The sequence below is a fragment of the Triticum dicoccoides genome, chromosome 1A, assembly GCF_002162155.2.
Source record: "Triticum dicoccoides isolate Atlit2015 ecotype Zavitan chromosome 1A, WEW_v2.0, whole genome shotgun sequence".
Classification (NCBI taxonomy): Eukaryota; Viridiplantae; Streptophyta; class Magnoliopsida; order Poales; family Poaceae; genus Triticum; species Triticum dicoccoides.
This window is the reverse complement of record NC_041380.1, coordinates 358,763,980-358,777,965: the sequence shown is the minus strand read 5'-3', so window position 1 is coordinate 358,777,965 and position 13,986 is coordinate 358,763,980.

Sequence of the window (13,986 nt, the reverse complement as noted above, 5' to 3'; positions counted from 1 at the left end):
GAGGAGGAGGAGCGGCTCTTCGAGCATGCAAAGAGCCTTACCGCCATCGTGGCCGCGGCACACGCCGCCTCAGAGGCGAGGAATCAAGAGATCTATGAGGAGAACCACCGCTTTGAGAGGGGTCGTCTAGAGCGGCAGAGGGCATTCGAGGTAAGCGTCGCTGAAGCTGCAATAGCGGCAGGCACCGTATTGCGGTTGCCCAGCTCGTCGGTAGGCTCCTCCTCCTCCGTCTCTTACTGAGCGCGCTCGGCAGAGGAGAGGCAGCCGGAAGTAGTACAAAGCCCCTCCGCAGTAGTAGTAGTATTTAGGGGCTATTTTGTTCAGTTCATCTAACTATAGATGTAGTGCAACTATACAACGTACTTAAAATTAGCTAGTATATATTGTTGAACTAGCTATTTCAGTACGTGGTTGGCAACAATTGGGGAAAAGTTTGGTTGGTTCAGCTGTCGAGTTGAACTGTTTGTATAAATTAAGAACGACTGCTTAATCTATGAATGAAATTTATGCTTAATTACCGAATTTTAGTTGCAAAAATTAGATACTGCTAGTGATTTTTAGCTTCATATTTTGACAAATCGCGGTGTTACAAGGATTTTCAAATCTTACCAAATTATTTATACATGGTTGCACACGGGTTATCCAAAACAACCGTTTGCATTGAAGGGATGCACAAATCCTGCGCTGCTCTCACTTTGTGTACGGGTGTTCTATCTAAAACGTTTGCGATCAAGAGTAGCTGAAATCCTGCTCGTCACATTTTCATTTGGCTTCCTGGGGAAGCTGTCGGTTTGCATACGGGTGTTCTAACAATTTTTTTTTGCAATGATTGTTTTATATTTAAAAAGCGAATTAAATTGTGGCTTGGGCGCCATTAATGGAGAGGATGCAAGCAAGGCAGACGGACATGGAAGTCAAAGGGCTGACCTCCTAGTGAGCCTGCGCAGCGTACAACTCGCATGCTTCCCGGTGAGCCTGCGCATTCGAGGATAGCTTGCACGCCTCTCGGTTAGCCTGCGCACTAGACGACGCTCGCATGCCTCCCATTCAGTCAAGGTCAAGCAGCTGTCCGCACGACACCTCCTACAGCCATTAAAACCAAGACATGTGGCGTCACGTGAATGGTTAACAGAACACACATAGTTTGAATTATACAAACGTTTGAGATATTAAAGTGGCAGCTATTTTTTCAAAATGCCTTTGTTGGCTGTCATTATTTGAGTGCGCCTTCTCTAAAAATGGACACGAAAAATACCACAGCATGTCGGGGGCCATTCCATGATAGCATGCCAAGTTTCATGAATTTCAGACGAGTTTTGGATTTACTAGAATTTAAAAACGAGGCATCTCAATGTTTTGCCGGCAATCAACGGTGCCCTGGTGTTTGAAATTCATTCCCATTTCTTGCATGGGACCTAAGCATGCACCCAAGGACACATATTTGATTTTCAACCAATTTTTTTCACCGGAGCATGTGCATGTAGTTCAAATTTGAATTATGCACATAAATGCATTGAAAACTCAGTTAATGCATAAAAATCTCCAAACGAACCCCGAAAAATCACAAAAATTTACACAACATTCCTGTTGTTCTATGTTGACACGAGAAATTTTTTGGAAGCAATAAGAGGCAGTGGATATCGTTTTGTCCCCAAAGGTGGGACGTTCCCTACTGAAAGCATGATGCTTGTTGTGAGAAGCTCTGATTTGTGAGAAGCATATACCCAAACCTGCCCCAAACGTGACAAATTTTTTACCACGACATGTTGATGCCGCTCCATGAAAGCATCCCAAGTTTCATGAATTTTAGACGGGTTTTGGATTTACTAGAATTTAAAAACGAGGCATCTCAATGTTTTGCCGGCAATCAACGGTGCCTGGTGTTTGAAATTCATTTCCATTTCTTGCATGGGACCTAAGCATGCACCCAAGGACACAGATTTGATTTTTCAACCAATTTATATGCACTGGAGCATGTGCATGTAGTTGAAATTTGAATTATGCACATAAATGCATTGGAAACTCAGTTAATGCATAAAAATGTCCAAACGAACCCCGAAAAATCACAAAAAAATCACACAACACTCCTCTTGTTCTATGTTGACACGAGAAAAAAAAATTGAAAGCAATAAGAGGAAATGGATATCGTTTTGTCCCCAAAGGTGGGACGTTCCCTATCGAAAACCATCATGCTTGTTGTGAGAAGCTTCGATTTGTGAGAAGCATATACCCAAACCTGCCCCAAATGGGACAAAAAAATTACCATGGCATGTTGATGGCGCTCCATGGTAGCATGCCAAGTTTCATGAACTCGGACATGTTTTCGATTTACTAGAATTTAAAAACCAGGCATCTCAATGTTTTGCCGGCAATCAACGGTGCCCTGGTGTTCGAAATTCATTCCCATTTCTTGCATGGGACCTAAGCATGCTCCCTGTTGGGCCTCCAAGTGTAGAGGTTTGTAGGACAGTAGCAAATTTCCCTCAAGTGGATGACCTAAGGTTTATCAATCCGTAGGAGGCGTAGGATGAAGATGGTCTCTCTCAAGCAACCCTGCAACCAAATAACAAAGAGTCTCTTGTGTCCCCAACACACCTAATACAATGGTAAATTGTATAGGTGCACTAGTTCGGCGAAGAGATGGTGATACAAGTGCAATATGGATGGTAGATAAAGGTATTTGTAATATGAAAATATAAAAACATCAAGGTAACTAATGATAAAAGTGAGCGTAAACGGTATTGCAATGATAGGAAATAAGGCCTAGGGTTCATACTTTCACTAGTGTAAGTCCTCTCAACAATACTAACATAATTGGATCATAAAATTATCCCTCAACATGCAACAAAGAGTCACTCCAAAGTCACTAATAGCGGAGAACGAACGAAGAGATTATGGTAGGGTACGAAACCACCTCAAAGTTATTCTTTCCAATCAATCCGTTGGGCTATTCCTATAAGTGTCAGAAATAGCCCTAGAGTTCGTACTAGAATAACACCTTAAGATACAAATCAACCAAAACCCTAATGTCACCTAGATACTTCAATGTCACCTCAAGTATCTGTGGGCATGATTATATGATATGCATCACAGAATCTCAATTCATCTATTCAACCAACACAAAGAACCTCAAAGAGTGCCCCAAAGTTCTACCGGAGAATCACGACGAGAACGTGTGCCAACCCCTATGCATAGGTTCATGGGCGGAACCCACAAGTTGATCACCAAAACATACATCAAGTGAATCGCGTGATATCCCATTGTCACCACAGATATCCACGGCAAGACATACATCAAGTGTTCTCAAATCTTTAAAGACTCAATCCAATAAGATTACTTCAAAGGGGAAACTCGATTCATTACAAGAGAGTAGAGGGGGAGAAAACATCATAGGATCCAACTATAATAGCAAATATCGCGCTACATCAAGATCGTATCACCTCAAGAACACGAGAGAGAGAGAGAGATCAAACACATAGCCACTGGTACATACCCTCAGCCCCGAGGGAGAACTACTCCCTCCTCATCATGGAGAGCACCGGGATGATGAAGAAGGCCACCGGAGAGGGATAGCCCCCTCCGGCAGGGTGCCGGAACGGGTCTAGATTGGTTTTCGGTGGCTACGGAGGCTTCTGGCGGTGGAACTCCCGATCTATTGTGCTCCCGGATGTTTTTAGGGTATATGGAGATATATAGGCGGAAGAAGTACGTCAGGGGGGGCACGAGGGGCCCACGAGGCAGGGGGCGCGCCCAGGGGGGCGCCCTCCACCCTCGTGACCTCCCCGGAAACTTCTTGGAGTAGGGTCCAAGTCTCCCGGATCACGTTCGGTGAGAAGATCACGTTCCCGAAGGTTTAATTCCGTTTGGACTTCGTTTGATATTCTGTTTCCTCGAAATACTGAAATAGGCAAAAAACAGCAATTCTGGGCTGGGCCTCCGGTTAATAGGTTAGTCCCAAAAATAATATAAAAGTGGAAAATAAAGCCCAATATAGTCCAAAACAGTAGATAAAGTAGCATTGAGCAATCAAAAATTATAGATACGTCGGAGACGTATCAGGCATCCCCAAGCTTAGTTCCTGCTCGTCCTCGAGTAGGTAAATGATAAAAAGAGAATTTTTGATGCGGAGTGATACTTTGGCATAATTTCGATGTAAATCTTCTTAATCATGGTATGAATATTCAGATCCGAAAGGTTCAAGACAAAAGTTCATATTGACATAAAAATGATAATACTTCAAGCATACTAATCAAACAATTATGTCATCTCAAAATAACATGGCCAAAGGAAGGTCATCCCTACAAAATCATATAGTTAGGCTATGCTTCATTTTCGTCAAACAAAGATGTTCCCAACTTCTATACCCCCGATGACAAGCCAAGCAATTGTTTCATACTCAAATAATCTCAAACTTTTTCAATCTTCACGCAATACATGAGCGCGAGCCATGGACATGGCACTATGGGTGGTATAGAATATGATGATGGGGATTGTGTGGAGAAGACAAAAAAGGAGAAAGTCTCACATCAACGAGGCTAATCAATGAGCTATGGAGATGCCCATCAATTGATGTTAATGCAAGGAGTAGGGATTGCCATGCAATAGATGCACTAGAGCTAAGAATGCTCAACAAAAGAAAACTAGTGGGTGTGCATCCAACTTGCTTGCTCATGAAGACCTAGGGCATTTTGAGGAAGCCCATCGTTGGAATATACAAGCCAAGTTCTATAATGAAAAATTCCCACTAGTATGAACAAGACAACTTATGAGACTCACTATATGAAAATCATGGTGCTACTTTGAAGCACAATATATGAGACTCACTACATGAAGAACAAGGTGCTACTTTGAAGCACAAGTGTGGAAAAGGAGATAGTAGCATTGCCCTTTTTATTTTCTCTTTTTTTTGCCTTTCTTTTTTTCTTTTTGGCCTTTTTTTAATTGGGCAATGCTCTAATAATGATGATCATCACAATTCTATTGATTACAACATAATGATTAGAACTCGATACTAGAACAAGATATGACTCTATATGAATGCCTCCGGCAGTGTACCGGGATGGTGCAATGAATCAAGAGTGACATGTATGAAAAATAATGCATGGTGGCTTTGCCACAAATACGATGTCAACTACAAGATCATGCAATGGCAATATGACAAAAGTAAAGCATGTCATGATGATGATGATGATGGTGGAAGTTGCATGGCAATATATCTCGGAATGGCTATGGAAATGCCATGATAGGTAGGTATGGTGGCTGTTTTGAGGAAGATATAGGGAGGTTTATGTGTGAAAGAGCGTATCATATCACGGGGTTTGGATGCACCGGCGAAGTTTGCACCAACTCTCAATGTGAGAAAGGGCAATGCACGGTACCGAAGAGGCTAGCAAATGGCGGAAAGGTAAAAGTGCGTATAATCCATGGACTCAACATTAGTCAAAAGAACTCATATACTTATTGCAAAAATTTAGAAGTCATCAAAAATCAAGTACTACACGCATGCTCCTAGGGGGATAGATTGGTAGGAAAAGACCATCGCTCGTCCCCGACCGCCACTCATAAGGATGCACAAGCCAGGTACACTTCATGCTTCAAATTTGTTACACAACTTTAACCATACGTGCATGCTACGGGACTTGCTAACTTCAACACAAGTATTTCTCAAATTCACAACTACTCAACTAGCACGACTATGATATTATCACCTCCATATCTCACAACAATTATCAAACATCAAACTTATCTTAGTATTCAACCCACTAAAAAGAAAGTTTCACATATCTTGAATACCAAGTATATTAACATTAAGCAAATTACCATGCTATTAACGACTCTCAAAATAATCTAAGTGAAGCATGAGAGATCAAGTTTCTTTCAAACAAACCACCACCGTGCTCTAAAAGATCTAAGTGAAGCACTAGAGCAAAAATTATCACGCTCAAAAATATATAAGTGAAGCACATAGAGTAAACTATCAAGCTCAAAAGATATAAGTGAAGCACATAGAGTATTCTAACAAGTTTCAATTCATACATGGCTCTCTCAAAAGGTGTGTACAGCAAGGATGATTGTGGTAGACTAACAAGCAAAGACACAAATAATACAAGACGCTCCAAGTAAAACACATATTATGTGGTGAATAAAAATATAGCTCCAAGTAAATTACCGATGGAAGTGGACAAAAGAGGGGATGCCTTCCGGGGCATCCCCAAGCTTTGAATTTTTTGTGTCCTTGGATTATCTTGGGGTTTCCATGGGCATCCCCAAGCTTAGGCTCTTGCCACTCCTTGTTCCATAATCCATCAAAAGAATTCACCCAAAACTTGAAAACTTCACAACACAAAACTCAATAGAAATCTCGTGAGCTCCGTTAGAGAAAGAAAACAAAAGACTACTTTAAGGTACTGTAGTGAACTTGTTCTTTATTTGTATTGGTGTTAAACCTACTGTATTCCAACTTCTCTATGGTTTATAAACTATTTTACTAGCCATAGATTCATCAAAATAAGCAAACAACAAACGCAAAACAGAATCTGTCAAAAACAGAACAGTCTGTAGTAATCTGTTACTAACGCAAACTTCTGGAACCCAAAAAATTCTACCAAAATTATAAGACCTGTACAATTTTCTTATTGATCAGCAGAAATTGGAATCACTATTTTATCACTTCCTGGTGATTTTTGACAATTCGGGCACTGAGCGCAAAGATTCTGGAAATTACAGCAAGATCAAATAACTATCTTCCAAGAAGATCTAATAGGTTTAACTTGGCACAAACACTAATTAAACCCATAAAACCACATCTAAACAGAGGCTATATGAATTATTTATTACTAAACAGGAACAAAAAGCAAGGAACTAAAATAGAATTGGGTTGCCTCCCAACAAGCGCTATCGTTTAACGCCCCTAGCTAGGCATGATGATTTCAATGATGCTCACATAAAAGATAAGAATTGTAACATAAAGAGAGCATCATGAAGAATATGACTAGAACATTTAAGTCTAACCCACTTCATATTCATAGGTATTTTGTGAGAAAACAACTTGTGGGGACAAGAATCAACTTGCATAGGAAGGTAAAACAAGCATAACTTCAAAATTTTAAGCACATAGAGAGGAAACTTGATATTATTGCAATTCCTACAAGCATATGTTCCTCCCTCATAATAATTTTCAGTAGCATCATGAATGAATTCAACAATATAACCAGCACCTAAAGCATTCTTTTCATGATCTACAAGCATAGAAAATTTATTACTCTCCACATAGGCAAAATTCTTCTCATTCGGAATAGTGGGAGTATCATAGGAAAGTTGAATACTATAAATTGTTTCCATATTAAAAGAGTAATGTTCAGAGAAGGGGTAATCATAATCATGACAAGTTTTATAAATATAATCATCACTACTTTTTATAGCATAAGTTTAATCACAATAATCATCATAAGTAGCAACTTTGTTCTCATCATAATCACTTTGCATATCAAAACATGGAAGGCTAAAAATATCATCATTATTAAACATAGAATCCCCAAGCTTGGGACATACATTAATTGCAGCAAATATATTCTCAAATATGTCATCCTCATCAAACATAGCTTCCCCAAGCTTGGGCCTTTTCGTATCATAAGCATAATCACTCTCATCATTAATAGCATGGATATCACCAATAGTATAGCAATTATTATATTCTTCCAAGCATGTGCCAAAAAGATTTTCAAGATCATAAGAAGTATCATTATCTTCCCAATCATAATCATCACAACAAGCAATAGGCATAACGAGATCATCATCAAGTGTATCATCTTCATTTTCATGAGGCACAGCAATAATAGGAGCAACTTTATTTGGGAGAGATACCTTTTTACCTCTCTTCCTTTTTCTTTTCTTCTTCTTTACCACATCGTGTGTGGGTTCAATCCTCTTTTTGGAGCTCCTTATTAATGAGATTGGTTGAATAGGAGGCTCCTCCTCGTTGCCTGATTCATCATAAGAGATAATAGGAGGATATTGGGAAGTCTCTTCCCTTTCATTAGTATTCTCTTCATCTTCTATTTGTTTCCTTTTCTTTATGTAGTTGGCAATATAAGGATTTTCAATGAAATTCACCGCACAATACATATAAATATTCTCTAGATCAAAATCAAGAACTCTATCAAGATTAAACTTTGGAATACCCTCAGTTATACGTTTCATTTCTTCATAACCCAAAAGAAGGCTAAGCTCTTTATGATGCTCAAGGGTAATCAAATTATCACAATGTTTGGACACGACTTGATCATGAAACAAATAGCATTGGTGCTTTAAATGACCATGTTCATTGCAAAGTTCACAAGGGGCACGAAAAATATTGAATCTTTCAGCACATTCATCTAGACTTTCTTGCAACAATTTAGTTTCTAAGTACTTATGCCTCTTACAATATCTATCTTCCCTATTCGGTGTGTACTTGCAAACCCAATCTACTCCACAAAAATTGACATGTTTACAGGAGGTATTTTCATCATAACTAGTGCAATCATCATTAGCATCATGGATATTAAAAGAATTCATACTAACAACATTGCAATCATGCTCATCATTCAAAGATTTAGTGCCAAATTTTTTGTACATTTCTTCTTCTAGCACATGAGCACAATTATCCTTTCCATCTTACTCACGAAAGATATTAAAAAGGTGAAGCGTATGAGACAAACTCAATTCCATTTTTTGTAATTTTCTTTTATAAACTAAACTAGTGATAAAACAAGAAACTAAAAGACTCGATTGAAAGATCTAAAGATATACCTTCAAGCACTCACCTCCCCGGCAACGGCACCAGAAAAGAGCTTGATGTCTACTACACAACCTTCTTCTTGTAGACGTTGTTGGGCCTCCAAGTGCAGAGGTTTGTAGGACAGTAGCAAATTTCCCTCAAGTGGATGACCTAAGGTTTATCAATCCGTAGGAGGCGTAGGATGAAGATGGTCTCTCTCAAGCAACCCTGCAACCAAATAACAAAGAGTCTCTTGTGTCCCCAACACACCTAATACAATGGTAAATTGTATAGGTGCACTAGTTCGGCGAAGAGATGGTGATACAAGTGCAATATGGATGGTAGATAAAGGTATTTGTAATCTGAAAATATAAAAACAGCAAGGTAACTAATGATAAAAGTGAGCGTAAACGGTATTGCAATGATAGGAAATAAGGCCTAGGGTTCATACTTTCACTAGTGTAAGTCCTCTCAACAATACTAACATAATTGGATCATAAAATTATCCCTCAATATGCAACAAAGAGTCACTCCAAAGTCACTAATAGCGGAGAACGAACGAAGAGATTATGGTAGGGTACGAAACCACCTCAAAGTTATTCTTTCCAATCAATCCGTTGGGCTATTCCTATAAGTGTCACAAACAGTAGAGTTCATACTAGAATAACACCTTAAGATACAAATCAACCAAAACCCTAATGTCACCTAGATACTTCAATGTCACCTCAAGTATCCGTGGGCATGATTATACGATATGCATCACACAATCTCAATTCATCTATTCAACCAACACAAAGAACCTCAAAGAGTGCCCCAAAGTTCTACCAGAGAATCATGACGAGAACGTGTGCCAACCCCTATGCATAGGTTCATGGGCGGAACCCGCAAGTTGATCACCAAAACATACATCAAGTGAATCGCGTGATATCCCATTGTCACCACAGATATCCACGGCAAGACATACATCAAGTGTTCTCAAATCTTTAAAGACTCAATCTGATAAGATTACTTCAAAGGGGAAACTCGATTCATTACAAGAGAGTAGAGGGGAGAAAACATCATAGGATCCAACTATAATAGCAAAGATCGCGATACATCAAGATCATATCACCTCAAGAACACGAGAGAGAGAGAGAGAGAGATCAAACACATAGCTACTGGTACATACCCTCAGCCCCGAGGGAGAACTACTCCCTCCTCATCATGGAGAGCACCGGGATGATGAAGAAGGCCACCGGAGAGGGATTGCCCCCTCCGGCAGGGTGCCAAAACGGGTCTAGATTGGTTTTCGGTGGCTACGGAGGCTTCTGGCGGCGGAACTCCCGATCTATTGTGCTCCCGGATGTTTTTAGGGTATATGGAGATATATAGGTGGAAGAAGTACGTCAAGGGGGGCACGAGGGGCCCACGAGGCAGGGGGTCGCGCCCAGGGGGGCGCCCTCCACCCTCGTGACCTCCCCGGAAACTTCTTGGAGTAGGGTCCAAGTCTCCTGGATCACGTTCGGTGAGAAGATCACGTTCCCGAAGGTTTCATTCCGTTTGGACTTCGTTTGATATTCTGTTTCCTCGAAATACTGAAATAGGCAAAAAACAGCAATTCTGGGCTGGGCCTCTAGTTAATAGGTTAGTCCCAAAAATAATATAAAAGTGGAAAATAAAGCCCAATATAGTCCAAAACAGTAGATAAAGTAGCATGGAGCAATCAAAAATTATAGATACGTTGGAGACGTATCACTCCCAAGGACACATATTTGATTTTTCAACCAATTTATATGCATTGGAGCATGTGCATGTAGTTCAAATTTGAGTTATGCACATAAATGCATTGAAAACTCAGTTAATGCATAAAAACGTCCAAACGTACCCTGAAAAATCACAAAAATTCACACAACACTCCTGTTGTTCTATGTTGACATGAGAAAAAAATTGAAAGCAATAAGAGGCAATGGATATCGTTTCATCCCCAAAGGTGGGACGTTTCCTACCGAAAACCATCATGCTTGTTGTGAGAAGCTCCGGTTTGTGAGAAGCATATACCCAAACCTACCCCAAATGGGACAAAACTTTTACCACGTCATGTTGATGCCACTCCATGATAGCATGCCAAGTTTCATGAATAAGAGACGGGTTTTGGATTTACTAGAATTTAAAAACCAGGCATCTTCGTTTTGTCGGCAATCAATAGTGCCCTGGTGTTTGAAATTCATTCCCATTTCTTGCATGGGACCTAAGCATGCACCCATGGACACAGATTTTATTTTTCAACCAATTTATATGCACTAGAGCATGTGCATGTAGTTCAAATTTGAATTATGCACATAAATGCATTGAAAACTCAGCTAATGCATAAAAATGTCCAAACGAACCCCAAAAAATCAAAAAATTTACACAACACTCCTGTTGTTCTATGTTGACACGAGAAATTTTTTGAAAGCAGTAAGAGGCAATGGACATCGTTTCGTCCCCAAAGGTGGGACGTTCCCTGCAGAAAACCATCATGCTTGTTGTGAGAAGCTCCGGTTTGTGAGAAGCATATACCCAAACATGCCCCAAATGGGACAAAAATTACCACGGCATGTTGATGCCGCTCCATGATAGCATTCCAAGTTTCATGAATTTTAGACGGGTTTTGGATTTACTAGAATTTAAAAACCAGACATCTCAATGTTTTGTCGGCAATCAACGGTGCCCTGGTGTTTGAAATTCATTCATATTTCTTGCATGGGACCTAAGTATGCACCCAATGACATATATTTGATTTTTCAACCAATTTATATGCACTCGAGAATGTGCATGTAGTTCAAATTTGAATTATGCACCTGAAATGGCTAGAAAACCAATTTAATGTATAAAATGTTCAACGACCCTGAATAATTCCAATTCTTTTACGACACACATATTGTTGCATGTTCACTCCAGATAAAAGGTCTAGCAATTCAAACACCATCCATTGCCGCTGTGACCCCATTATGTAATTCAATCAAGATGAAAAATCAAGTAGATCGCACACAGTTTATTATCAGCAACCGTGTGAGATGTAGAACAAAATATCCTGGAGCACCGTTGGTGTATAGTACGCCTATGGCTTATGTGAGAAGGTGCGTTGGCTACAGTCCACAGCCGGCATCTCAAGCACACTAGCTAGCTCCCCAAATATCATTTCACTGTTCAATCGTCGTCAGTGAAAGATGGGCACGTGGACCCACGTTGTGAGGGCAACTTCGGTAGCCCACTCTGGCGAGAGCGCGGCCACAGCCGCCATCCACGTGTTAACAAGGTGCATGAGCGCGGCCGCAATTTGCGACCGGGTGGCAAAGGCAGCCTAAATAGCCGATGTTGCTTCTCAGGTGGCGACAGCAACATCTGCCTCGGGGATAGCAACTGGCGAGAGTGGCACACCAGTTGTCCGTTCCGCAGCGGCGACCTTAGCCCTGATGGAGGCGGCCCATGCCCAACTCCTGGCGGTCACCGCACAGATCGAACGAAGCTTCTCCGACAATGGTCGGCAACCCACGGCCGAAGAGATGGCAATCACCGAGAGCGTCCGAGCAGCCGTCCATTCCTCTGCCGCATACCTTACGGCAACGGAGCCCGTCCAAGCCCAGATTGTGTTCGCCCACGCCCAGCTCGTGGCGGCCTTTTCCAAAGAGATGGCGGACACGGATGGCGAGATGCTTGCCGAGTATGGTGCGATGGATGCCATGGAGCCCCTTCCCTAGGAGACCGTCGGGTGCGAGCTGGACATGGAGGCGGCGGCGGAGATCGACAAGCACTAGCCGTAGTAGTACTCTTTGTTTTGTTTAATTAAGATCGCCGGTCTTTAATTTGTTACAGTAATGTTTAGGTCAGCTAGCTCTATTTAATTGCTGAACTTGCTCAATTAAGAAGTGTAGGTGTGATGTACTCTCCTTTGTGTACCCAAATTATGCAGTGACGTGGACGACCACTGTAACCATGGAAATTTGAACCAAAACTTTTGACGTTCAAACTCATCACACACGGGTGAAGCTATCTGAATCGTTTGTGATGTCTACATATCATACATAGTTCTGAATAAGGGACCGTGTCTAATGACACTTGCGCGCCAGTTTTTTGACTGAAGCGATTCCAAGTTTTCGGCTTTCGCGGAAATATCTACCTCCCCTCCCCCTCCCCCTTACCAAAAGCCACATTTACCCTCTTTCCGCCTTCCTTTCCAAGTTGAAACCTTCACTCCTTGCTTGCAGCGCTGCCTCCTCATCGGCGACCCTCCTTCACGCTGCTCGGCCTCATCTATCCAGGCAGGTAATCCACACCCGACACCCATCCTCCTCCTCCTTCCACATCCCACATGCCCCGACTGCCGGCGCGAGTGCAACACCTTCCACCCAAATCACCGACCCCTCCACCAAATAAGCGCTGGCCTAAGCCATGGTGCACGTAGTATAGCCAGGATCTCAAGGAGCATTTGGCAGTGGAGAAGCAAATCGCGGCCACACGCGCGGATGAGGTCGAGATGGTTGCCATTCGTGCTGACCCCCAGATCTTGGAGGAGCACCTTGACATTTGCTAGCTACACCTGTTAAGCATGCTCGGTTTACCCGTTGCGTGTGCTGCTCCTGCCTTTCCTTCACAAATTCTAGTGAATTGTGCTATCTAATTTTACCATGCAATCTGGTGCTCTAGTGTATATGTTCTATATGTCGTGCAGTGTGGTGCTCACTTATTAACTGTTTTGTTAATTAGTTGTCATCTTCAGTTAACTGTTTGGTTCAATTCTGCAAATGTGATGTTCAATTCTTCAGGCTGCAATTTTGTATTGTCTTCCATGTGAGAAATAAATCGAATTTAAATTTACAAAATACATGAGAAAGGAATACAATTGCTATATTTCCAAGTTGTCAAGCATGCTTGGTTTGGTTATACATTGTGCAATGTGGTGCTCAGTTAACATTTGGTTCATTTGTGTAGTGGTGTTTAGTTAACTGTTTGGTTTAATTCTGCAATGCGATGTTCAATAGTTGTGGGTGCATTCTGTTATTGTATACCATGTGAGGAATAAATTGAATTTGGCTGTAGTAAATACATGAGAAACAAATACAATTGCTATAATTGGATGTAGTTAACTGTTTGGTTAACTGTCTGATCTTCTATTAGGAGTATGTTATATTGTGCAATGTGGTGCTCTGTTTGGTTTAATTCTGCAATGCCATGTTCAATAGTTGTGGGTGCATTCTGTTATTGTATAC